Genomic DNA, 12258 nt, shown 5'->3' with positions numbered 1-12258 from the left:
AGATGGGGTCTCACCATGTGGGCCAGACTGGTCTTGAACTCCTGACCTCAGCCTCCCAAAGTGTTGAAATTACAGGCATGAGCCACAGCACCCAGCCTGGAAGTGTATCTTTAACAGAAGGAGGTGCATAGCTAATGTATGGAGAGTTCACAAACCCTACGACTGGCACATTTTGCATATGCGAAGGTCATACTAATGGGTAAAATGCCTTGGCTGAGAGGTCTGTCTGTCTGAGTGGTCCACGGTAGATTCCCATAAGGATGTCACTTCTATTTCTGTGTTTATCCAGATGCATGTATTTTCTACCACGTTTTAACTAACTCAAGGATCCCACACCTACCAGTCAATTTTTGGGATCTCACAGAGTCTCTACACACCTAGATTAAACTTTCAAGTTCCCTTTGTTTATTGGCCACATAAGGTGCATTGAGATACAGATACCTGGAGGCATAAAGGCTATTTCTGATCATCATTCTTGTATCGTTTCTTAAAAATATCACAAAACTTGTATTATTCTTTTAATGTCTTTTAATGATCCTCTGGCCTTACATAATTTTCTTTGAGATTCAGTCTCCTGTTGCCAAGGCTGGAGTGCAATGGCGCCATCTCAGCTTACTGCAACCTCCCCCTCCCAGGGTTCAAGTGATTCTCCTGCCTCAGTCTCCTGAGGAGCTGGGATTACAGGTACGTGCCACCACACCTGGCTAATTTTTTTTAATTTTTAGTAGATACAGGGTTTCACCATGTTGGTCAGGGTGGTCTTGAACTCCTGACCTTGTGATCTGCCCCCCTCAGCCCGCCGCCGCCTCCCAAAGTGCTGGGATTACAGGCATGAGCCACTGCACCTGGCTATAATTTTCAAACATCTATTTTGATGCATATTTTTTCTTCTCATCTCTCCAGTTGTGTGTGTGTGTTTGTGATACACGGTCTTGCACTCTCATCCAGGCTGGAGTGCAATGGTGTAATCATAGCTCTCTGTACCCTTGACCTTCCAGGCTTAGGTCATCTTCCTACCTCAGCATCCTGAGTAGCTGGGACTATATACGTGGGTACCACCATGCCTAGCTAATTTTTTTTTTTTTTTTGGTAAAGTTAGGGTCTCACTATGTTGCCCAGGTTGCTTCCAAACTCCTGGGCTCAAGCAACTCCCCCACCTCAGCCTCCCCAAATGCTGGGATTACAGATGGGAACCAATGTACCTCGCCCCTCCGTCCAATTTAAGCTTAACATTTCTTTGATCAAGTCAGTATGTTGCTTGTCAGTACAATTTTGTCAGTTTCAATGGGCTGATGATTAGGCCATGACATCCCCCATGATCACTGACAGTATTTTACTATCCCTGATACTGCAGTTCATGGTCCTCCCGCTTCTTCCATACGAATGTTACATTCAGCACTCCCAATCCAGACAGCTGTTCATACACTAGTTCCTTTGAGATCAAAATTATGAACTCAAATTTGAAGCAGAGATGAGAACACACCAGAAGTATTTTGGTGCTATTTGCAACTTTAAAGTCACTGGTGAGAAAATCGAGTTGCTACTGGAAGTATGCATTCCTTCTTGCACGAGTCTTCCTTCTGATACTTTTTGCTGTTTGCTAGCTCTGATCACACTGAATAAACTATGAAAGTTGGGACCTTATCTTCAGAAAGAGAGGACAAAGATCCCTGCAGGAAAACACATTTTCTTGGGAGTCGCCACAGTATCCAGCGGGTCAAAGCACTGTTTCAAAGGTATAAGTTATAGAAAATATGGAACTGTTCAATTAAGAATAAGAATTCTATTTTTTTAGACAGAGTCTCATTCTGTCACCAGGCTGGAGTGCAGTGGCACAATCTTGGCTTACTGCAACCTCTGCTTCCTGAGTTCAAGCAATTCTCCTGCCTCAACCTCCTGAGTAGCTGGCACTACAGGCATACTACTAAGCCCAGCTAAAAACAAGAATTGTGTTTTTTTCCTTGAGACAGAGTCTTGCTCTGTCACCCAGGCTGAAGTGCAGTCATGTGATCCTGGCTCACTGAAAACTCTGCTGCCTGGGTTCAAGCAATTCTCTGCCTCACTCTCTGAAGTAGCTGGGATTACAGGCACGCACCACCCACACCCGGCTAATTTTTGTATTTTTAGTAGAGACGGGGTTTCACTATGTTGACCAGGAGGCTCTCAAACTGCTTACCTCATGATCCGCCCACCTCGGCCTCCCAAAATGCTAGGATTACAGACGTGAGCCACCACACCCAGCACAAGAATTCTTTAGTGGTTTTCTACCTGTATGCCAACACTATAGATATCCTATTATACACACACACACACACATACACACACACACACACACACACACACACACATAATATATATATATAATATGCATATCACATATATATGATATATATTAAATAGGATATCTGTATTAAACAGGGTTTCTGTATGTGTGTGTGTGTGTATATATATATATATATATATATATATATATGATATCCTATTTAATACAGATTAATATTTTTTGAGATGGAGTCTTGCTCTGTTGTCCAAGCTGGAGTGTAGAGGTGTGATCTTGGCTCATTGCAACCTCCACCTCCTGGGTTCAAGTGATTTTCATGCCTCAGCCTCCCAAGTAGCTAAGATTACAGGTGCTCATGACCACGCCCGGCTAATTTTTTTATTTTCAGTAGAGATGGGATTTCACCATGTTGGCCAGGCTCCACTTGAACTCCTGGCCTCACGTGATCCAACTGCCTCGGCCTCCCAAAGTGCTGGGATTACAAGCGTGAGTCACTGCACCTGGTCTTATTTAATATTTTAAAACAATACTTTACATGAACAAAGACACAAGGTCACAGATATGTTTGTAATGGTACAGAAAACCCTGCTGAAACCTTAAAAGCTGGTATGGTAAGTAACTTTCTAGATTTTATATTAAGTGAGGCTTTGATATGGTCCCAGAGTAAACTAAACTCCATACTCCTTAGATAACACTTCCAGGGTACTTCTATGTGCCAGGCACTGACCTAAGTCTCTTACATTCATTGTATTATGTCACATTGCTATTAACCCATTTGACAGATAAAGAAACTTAAGGCCCAGAAGGGTAAGGACATTTGCCTTGGGATTGAAAATTCACGTTAGTAAGGCCAGGACTTGAACCCAGCTCTTATCCCAAAGACCATGCTCTTTATCACTAGAGCAGTGGTTTTCAGTAAGGGATGGTTTTTCCCCATAGAGGACATTTGGCAAAATCTGGAAATATTTTTAGTTGCCATGCCTGGGGCTGGCAGTGCACCTGCAATTTAGGGTAATAGCTAGAAGGTGGAGGCCAGGGATAATGTTAAACATACTAAAAGGCACAGGGCAACCCCACAACAAAAGATCATATGGGCTGAGCATGGTGGCTCACGCCTGTAATCCCAGCACTTTGGGAGGCCGAGGTAGATGGATCACCTGCCATCAGGAATTCAAGACCGGCCTGGCCAATATGGCGAAACCCTATCTCTACTAAAAATACAAAAACTAGCCAGGTGTGGAGGCTCTCACATGTAGCCCCAGCTACTCAGGAGGCTGAGGTAGGAGAATTGCTTGAACCTGGGAAGTGGAGGTTGCAGTGAGCCTAGATCATACCACTACACTCCAGTCTGGGCAACAGAGCGAGACTCCATCTAAAAACAAACAAACGAAAACAAGACAAACAAACAAAAAACCCAATCATCTGGCCCCCATGCCAACTCACGATGGCTGAACCCTGCACTGTGCTCTGCTTGTTTTTCTTTAAGAAATTCTGAACTAATTGCCCATTATCCTATCCACAGCCTCTAGAGTTGTGTGTAGCACATAGCACTCTGTTAATTGTCTCCTATTAGCAAACGGATTATTTTTCTGAAATTATCAAAGCCCCTATACCACTATATAAAAAGACACCAATTGTATTTCTTTCATATAGTGATTACGCGTCTAATACTTTAAAAAGGCCTATAGACTTCAACCTCACCACTGGTGCTTGGAACAGGGGCCCTGATGTGTAAAACTCCCCAGGGATAGTACAGAAGTCCCATGAATAGACCCTAGTTACTTACATTAAGCGCAGACATAGAAGACATCTACCGATCCGTTGCCCTGCATACCAGTTGTCCCACAGGGCTTTGTTAAGTATGCTCATATGTACATCTTAGAGTTATACTTTTAACAAGGTTTAGAAGAAAACAATGCTTGCTATACAATTCTTGGTTTTCCTTCCCCCCCTTTGTTATTTCATAATCATCACCCTACCTGGAATAAATAGGCCAGGGCCTTAGAGGAATGTAGCAATTCCGTTGAAGTTATGGGAAAGTGGCTGAAGGGCCTAAGTGGAAGATGGGGAGTTAGCAAATGGAAAGACACAATATTCCCTGTTAGCCTCCCAGCGGGCATCTTTCTCCATGCCTTACTAGCTTGTATGATGGGTAGAAGCTTATACGGAGGACAGGACAGAGAATTAGGTCACACCCATGATAACTGAAGATTGGCTTATTTATGAATGTCTTGCATGGTGCAAGTGTACCCCATAGGCTCAAACTGGACAGGGCTGTATTTTATCCTCTTAAACCTCCTTTTGCAGCTTTAGTGAAAGTTTTCAAAGGGAAATTGAAATGTTTAATTGTTAACTAGAAGACTCTTTTACATTTATTTTCATTCATTCAACACATACTAAGTGTATCAGTCTGTTCGGACACTGCTACGAAGAACTGCCTGAGACTGGGTAATTTACAGAGGAAAGAGATTTAACTGACTCACAATTCTACATGGCTAGAAAGGCCTAGGGAAACTTACAATCATGGCAGAAGGCAGAGGGGAAGCGAGCACGTCTTACATGGCAGCAGGAGAGAGAGAGAATGAAGGGGGAGGTGTGCCAGACTCATTAAACTAGCCAGGTGTGGAGGCTTTCACCTGTAGTCCCAGCTACTCAGGAGGCTGAGGTAGGAGAATTGGTTTTCCGATGCTGTTCTCCTGAGAACTCCCTCACGATCACGAGAACAGCAGGGGGAAACCACCTCCCACCAGGTCCCTCCCACAACATGCAGGGATTACAATTCAAGATGAGATTTGGGTGGGGACACAAGACCAAACCATATCACTAAGCACCAGGGCATGCTCCTGAGTACAGAGATGCACTACATTTCCCAACCTCGTTTGTGGTGAGGTGTGACCAGGTGGATGAGTTCTTACCAGTAGCAGAGGAGCCTAAGCAATGCCAGCTACTTCTCTGCCCTCCCCTTAACACTGATCCTGCAGGTGGTGGCAATGCCCCCTGCAGTGTGGAAGCAGCATAAGGGGATGAACCTAAGTGGTTCTCTTGAGAGCAAGAAGTTCACTTCTTTGATCATCCAGCTGCTCTGTCTGGGGGCATCTTTGTCAAGGCCTTTGTACTTACATGGATGCCTAATAGCAGACTATGCACTCATGGAGTTCATAATCTAGACAGACAGTAAATACCAAAGATGATCAGGGAGGCCTCTTTGAGGAGGTGACATTTAGGATGAGACCTGAACAGTAAGGATTATTAGCCATGCTAAGATCTAGGCACTCAGACAGACAGAAAATGAAATGCAAAGGCCAAAATTGACTTGTGTCTGAGGAACAGAAGAAGAGTGATAGGGCTGGAATGCAGTGATGGGGTCAGAGTGGCACTGGGTGAGGGTGAGAGGTGGCAGAGGAGAGGTGGAGGCAGTTCTGAGTGATGTGAAGCCACTAGAGTGTCTTAAACTGGGTATAGCCGTGTGTTTGTAGAGAGAAAGAGGGAGAGAAGGAAAGAGATAGCATTTGATTTGATTTGCATGTTGAAGATTACCTTTGTCAATGGCACAGAAAATAGATTGCAAGGACCAAGAATAGAAATGAGAAAAGTGAAGACATAATTGCAGTGGTTCAGTGAGCAATGATGGTGGCTTGGACCAGGATATTAGTAGAGGGGATGTGGGAAAGGGCTGGATTTAGGGATGTGTTTGGAGATAGTCAATGGATCTGGCTGACAGATAAGAAGTGCAGGGTGAAACAGTTCTTATCTTGAGCAAGTGGGCAGTGGTGGTATTTATTAAGCTGGGCAAGACTTGGGGGGGTTTTGGAAATGGGGGGACATCAACAGGCCAGGTTTTTGTTTTTGTTTTTGGAGATGGAGTCTCCCTCTGTTGCCCAGGCTGGAGTGCAGTGGCACAATCTTGGTTCACTGCAACCTCCGCCTCCCAGGTTGGAGCGATTCTCCTGCCTCAACCTCCTGAGTAGCTGGGATTACAGGTGTCCACCATCACGCCCAGCTAATTATTGCGTTTTTAGTAGAGATGGGTTTTCACTATGTTGGCCAGGCTGGTCTTGAGCTCCTGATCTCAGGTGATCCACCCACCTTGGACTCCCATAGTGCTGGGATTACAGGCATGAGCCACCCAGCCAAGAGGCCTGTTTTAAAAGTGCTAAGCTTGAAAGGCCTGTTAGAGGCTGGCATGGGGAGTCTGAGGTTCAGGAGACATTACTGAGGAGTCTTTGGCAAATCAATGGAATTTAAAGCCATAAACCTAGATGTGTCCTCTCAGGCAAAGGGAAACAAGAGAAAAAGAGGAGAAGACCCAGGAAAAAGTGCCTAGCAGACATTTAAGCATCTTCTCACCAGCCTCTAGGATAAACAACACATCAGCATTTCTAGGGAAGCGGGGAAGAGCCTGCACTGTTGCTAATTCCAGTGGGCACCATGAGAATTCCTTTCTGTGAGTGCTGGTGCTGGCCTGCCTTGGCTCATGAGAGCTGTTTGTTAAATTTTCAGGAGTTGTGTGAGCCAGTTATTAAATACAGCTATTATTGTGGAAGTCAGGGTGGAGCATTTATAACACAGAGATCAGCAAATTTTCCATAGGAGGGTCTTTAAAACATCTTGAGAACCTATTTATCAGCACAGCACTGGTCTGTCTCCCCATACTTTGCATCCCGACTTAACAGAGGAATGGCATGTGATTCCCAGATGCCATCTGACTCACTTATGGGACCTCATTCTTACATAAGCTGACCCATAAGCACATCATTTACAGTATACAATGGCACAATCCTATCACCCGGGAACTCTTATAACATTGTAACCTCACCCAGCATTGCTTTCTTGACAGCACAAGTACACGGTAAGCAGCAGCGGGTCTTTGTTTGTTTGTTTGTTTTTAAATGGAGTCTCACTCTGTTGCCCAGGCTGGGGTACAGTGGCACAATCTCAGCTCACTGCAACCTCCACCTCCCGGGTTCGAGCAATTCTCCTGCTCAGCCTCCCGAGTAGCCGGGATTACAGGCATGTACCACCACGCCCCGTTAAGGGTTTTTTTTTGGTTTGTTTTGGTATTTTTAGTAGAATCAGAGTTTCACCATGTTGACCAGGCCAATCTCAAACTCCTGACCTCAGGTGATTCGCTGTCCTTGGCCTCCCAAATGGTTGGGATTACAGGCGTGAGCCACCATGCCTGGCCACGGTGGATCTCCAGCAGCCCTGGGAAAATGCTAAAAGGCTGGCTTGGAAACCCGAGTATCTGAATTTTTGTGGAATTAATTCTTATAAAGGTAGAATATTCTCTCTACTAAACAATCATCACAAAGGATCTGGGAACGTGGGAAGTTCCTTTCATCTGAGGCATGGGTGGAATCACTGAGGAAAATGCTTGGCCCTGCGAAAGCAAGCAGCGGGGACTGTAGTTACTAGGACATTCGAGACATCTCTCAAACCTTGGGGACACACAGCACCCCATGAAAGCAAGTTCGCTTTTTATAATCTTTCTTTCTTTTCCCTCCACTCAGTCTTGGTATTGTCTCTACCACACCTATTTCATTGACTCGAAGATGCGTTTTCATGAAGGTGCAAATGGGTTGATTAGTTTATTCAGGAGTATTGACATGCTACAGTGCAGCGGAGCATGCAGCCAATCTCCCTGCACGCTTGAGTGGGCTGTGGTTACCCCACTGCCTCCAGCAGGAATCGAGTGCTGCTTGCCTCTGTGCTGGGGGGCTGGAGAGACTTGTCATTCCAGCATCACCCTAATTATGATTTTCAGAAGATGTAGCTGTCTGGATATAACGGGACCATCAAAGGTGCGTGGAGAGAGAGAAAGAGAGAGAGTGTGTGTCTATGTCTGTGTCTGTGTCTGTGTGTGTGTGTGTGTGTAGATAGCGGAGGGTACATTCCCAGAGGCTGGGCTTGAGAAAGAATGAAATGGAATTATTGCATTATTGCCTGTGCCAAGCTGAGGCTGCACATAGTAACAGACAGACATAGGCGCTCACATGCATATGTGTAAAACCCATGAATTTTCCTGAGTGAGGCTTTTCTTCAGAGATGAATTTAGTGAATCAGAAAATATCAAATCTGTTAAATAAAATCACCAAGGTTACTGAATCCAAAGCTTTGCTGCCTTTTTTCAGATGAGGAAACTGAGACCCAGAGAGGTTAAGTGATTGCCCTGAAGACACACAGCTAACCAGAGAAGAGATAGAAGATATAAGTTTCTGCCTTCCTGACTGCCAATTCTCTTAGGCAAGCTTCCCCAGGAATAAGGTGGCAGGTCTGAGCAAAATGCTAAAACCGTGGCTCCATTTTGTTCGTGCACATGTGTGTGTATATGAGCTGCTGGTGTGTGATGGGACTTTGTGGGGATATTCTCTCCCCGTTTCATGTTTTCACATCTCCCCCAAGACGGGAATGAAAAGGAAGGAAGAGCTGAAGCATTCCCTCAGGCAAGTAGATCTGTGGCAAACAAAGAGCCCACAGACTGGTCTCCAAGGGGTCAGTCTGACTTCCTCTCTCAGAAGCATCCCAGGCTGTATTTTCATCTTCACCATGTTCCAGTCTTGCCTAATCTATAATAATGTGATTCCAAATGCATTCTAGCAAATGCAAGATGGAATGGGACTCCCCGGGCTGCTTCCAAACATCTGATCTGTGAAACCCGCAAGGAGCTGCAGTGAAAAGTTCACTGAAAAAAATATCGGACAGCTGCCTGTGTCCTGGGCTAGGGGCAAGGTTCTTCCTGGGTTGGTGGCTCTTGGTCATTTTTGTTGTCCTTAAAAAAGGGATGACGCAGAGGACTGGGAGGTTCACCTTTGCTCTCGTGTTTAATTGCTGCAAAAGCCACCTTGTGTTCTTTCCCAGAGGGGACGCTGACTCTCCAAGCCACCAGATCTGCTGTGTTTGGCTTCTCTCTACCTGCCCCAGGAGCGATCCCTGTCACCTCCCAATAATTCTGGGTCACTTCCATGCCTGGGTCTGTCTGGCTCCAGTACAGGAAGGCCCTCATGAAAGGAAGAAGCGCAGGAACTGGGATTTTTTTGTTCTTTCTTTGAATTTTGCATAAAATTCCCTCCCTAGCCACCTAATGAGAAAACATCCATCATCTATGTCTTTTCCCTGGAATGTCGGTGACCATCTCGAGCCAGTTTGTGGTCCTGCTCATCTGTATACAGCCAGGGCTTGTGAAATTGCTTTTCCCTCAGAAAAATATGTTCATTTCCACCTTCCTCAGATGGCCCTCACAAATGAAAGTGCTTTGTCATTTTTAATGCCCGGTGTTCCTTTCCTCCCCCACTGCCTCGGGTCACGATCCAGCCAATAAAACCCACAGGTATTTAAAAAAAAAACCAAAAACCACACCTCAAAAGCCCAGAGGACTACCGGACTCCACTGATGTCCCCTTGCGGGTTTTCCTTACACACAGAGCAAAAATGGCTGCAAGGGGGAGCTTCTTTCTATTTCCTAGGAATTTCCTTGGTCCTGCGCAGCATTTGGATGGACAGACACACAGAGACAGGGGAAGCGCTAAGCTCTAAGTAACAGACGCTCACCTTAAAAGGGAGTCACAAAGCCTGGCCCAGTCCCCTTGCCTGGCCGACTCTGATCATCCTGAGAATGAAGAGAGGGCCACGTGCTTTGTAAAAACTGGAAAGTGCCTACAAATTCAAAGTTATTATTATTTCTAAAATGTCTCCAGCCTACGATTTGTCATAGACACCTATCATTCTGTTTAGATATTTGGGTAATTGTTCCTCATGCCAGAGGGAACAAAAGTCTTTCTTTGAAATTTGTGTGCATCTGCGTGGAGGCTTACACACAGAGAGAGCCCTGTTGTAACAAGGGTTTGACTCCACAGAGATTTGTAGATGCCAAAAGACTAACAATAACCTCCTCAGAAAAACAACTGCATCAAGCTTTGCACAGGCAAGTTAGTAAGATCAACTGATTCCAGAACTATAAAAGAGTCACCCTCTATGGATATGGGGTCAAAATACTAGTCCAGGAAAGGAAAAGCATAGATTTGTTGCCCAAAACTTATTTCAAAGCAGAGTCTTTGCAAAATAGGATCGTTTCCCACATATCCGCATCGGTCTTCATTTCTTTGTGATGGTTATTTAAATCCATATTAGTTTTAACTTTTTCTGCCTTTTCTTGATCACTCCATCCACTCAAACAGTTAAGAATCTGTAAACAAAGATTTAATTGAGCCCAAATGATCTAACTTCCAAAGGGACCCCTTGTTTCCTTGGGAAAACTTGAACGTCTTCATTGACTATGGAGAACCTTGATTCTCAAATTACCTGACATGAAGGCAACTTTGTTGTTGTTTTTGTTGCTAATATGTAATTACCCATGGCCTGATACTTTCGTAAAATACATAAAAGTTGAATTACTAGAAAAATAAAATGTTGCTTGAATATTGCAGTCATGTCAGATGGCTATAAAAGTCTTTAAACTCCTACTCTGAATGTCTATACTGTCCTTGTTGAGAATCCCTAACAAACGGTTCAAAGACCAGGAACAACCTGTAGACACGACTCTGAGTATCACTGAGGTTGAGACAACTGTCCTGCCATCTTACCCATGATGGCTCATGTTCCAGCTATGAAACTGCTCACTCCTTAACTTACAAGAGTTTGTCAATCCAATGTTTTAATAGCTTTTTAAAGCAGGGACAGGTCTGTATACAAAGCCTCCAAGCTAAGTAATCAATTGGTAACTGAGAGGGAGGGCTGTTAATGTCAATATGAGTTACACAAGGCATTGTCCAAGAATAAATCAGGAAGTTACCCTAATCAGGAACGTACAGCAGAGGGAAGGGAGGCCTTGGAGGTGGCTGTCATACATATGGAAAAAAAAAAAAAAACTACAGAGAATAATTCTTAATCTATATTCCATCAGACAGTAGATTAAGGGGTAATAGAGATAGCTGACACCAGCTGGACTAAAGAACTGGAAGCAGAGGACACACATAGGAGTGTGCACAGGCACACAAACATGTGTGCATGTGTGTGCGTGCACGTGTGCGTGCATGTGTGTGCACATGTGTGTGCGGGTGCATGCATGTGTGGACACACGGTCCACCTGGCAGGCTGGCTGATTGGAGCTGAGTAAGGAAGGGTGGAAAAAAGGTTGCGGGAGCATTTTCAGAAAGGGGGTCCAATTTATATCCGTTGCAGTAATTGGTTTGTTTGTGTAGAGCTGGAAGAAGGGGCAGTGGGGGACGTGATGGAGTGAAGCACCGAGGGCTGCGATTCACCCGCTTGATGAGTTGGAGAGAAATTGTTAGTAACCAAGACTAGTCCCGCAGGGGTTCATTAAGTGACTGGCCCTCCACTGTATCCTGTCATTTCCAACCTGGATGCATCAACATTAGCCAGCTTTGCGGTATGCAATTGTGCGTCCGCAAGGGTGTGTGTGAAGGCGCAGGAGCGTCTGCGGGCTGGGTCTGTGCGCACGTTTGTACCTTTTCTTGTGGATACAGCTAAGTTTTCTGTGGGAATTAGAATCAGGAAGGCCACATGCAATTTTTTTTTAAAGGCATAAAGCAAAAGGTGCTTTCTTACTGGAAACACAAATTTGCTTTGACACTTAAAAAGTACCGTGGAGTCGAACAATAGGAAAGCTAAGAAAGGGTCTGAACTGGGCGGGCAGGAGGGAGCCGAACATTGAAAGGCTGGCCGGTGGTGAACACGTCCAAATGGTAACTTCTTAAACCAGCCCTGAAAGGGACAGCGAGCAGCGTTTGTCTCTGGATTGTGAGGCCTGTCAGCCCCTGGGAGGTGGGAGCCCAGAAACTGGAGTTCAGGCCAAGAGCCAGGAAGGATAGATCGGCAAATCTGCCAAACGTGCAGTCTGCCCGCAACATCTGGGCGCTGGTGGCATTTGGAGTCACAGTTGCTCTGCTTTTGGATCTTGGGATTTTTTTTCCCCAGCAAAAATAAAAGAAAGACTCCTGTGGGGAGTGTTAAGGGTAGGAG

The 12258-nt window shown here is 45.0% G+C and overlaps 1 long non-coding RNA gene across 1 annotated transcript in view; it reads left to right on the top strand.

The window, feature by feature from the left end:
- Positions 1–12258, top strand: part of LOC101036484 (uncharacterized) — a 37722-nt gene that overhangs the window by 6177 nt on the left and 19287 nt on the right. Inside the window, exon 2 of the long non-coding RNA XR_167563.3 lies at positions 8546–8552. This is a non-coding gene — a long non-coding RNA (uncharacterized LOC101036484). The remainder of the gene's footprint in view (positions 1–8545; positions 8553–12258) is intronic.

Source organism: Saimiri boliviensis, chromosome 1, assembly GCF_048565385.1.
Source record: "Saimiri boliviensis isolate mSaiBol1 chromosome 1, mSaiBol1.pri, whole genome shotgun sequence".
Classification (NCBI taxonomy): domain Eukaryota; kingdom Metazoa; phylum Chordata; class Mammalia; order Primates; family Cebidae; genus Saimiri; species Saimiri boliviensis.
The sequence above is the reverse complement of the archived record's forward strand: the minus strand, read 5'-3'. Positions and strand labels throughout refer to the sequence as shown.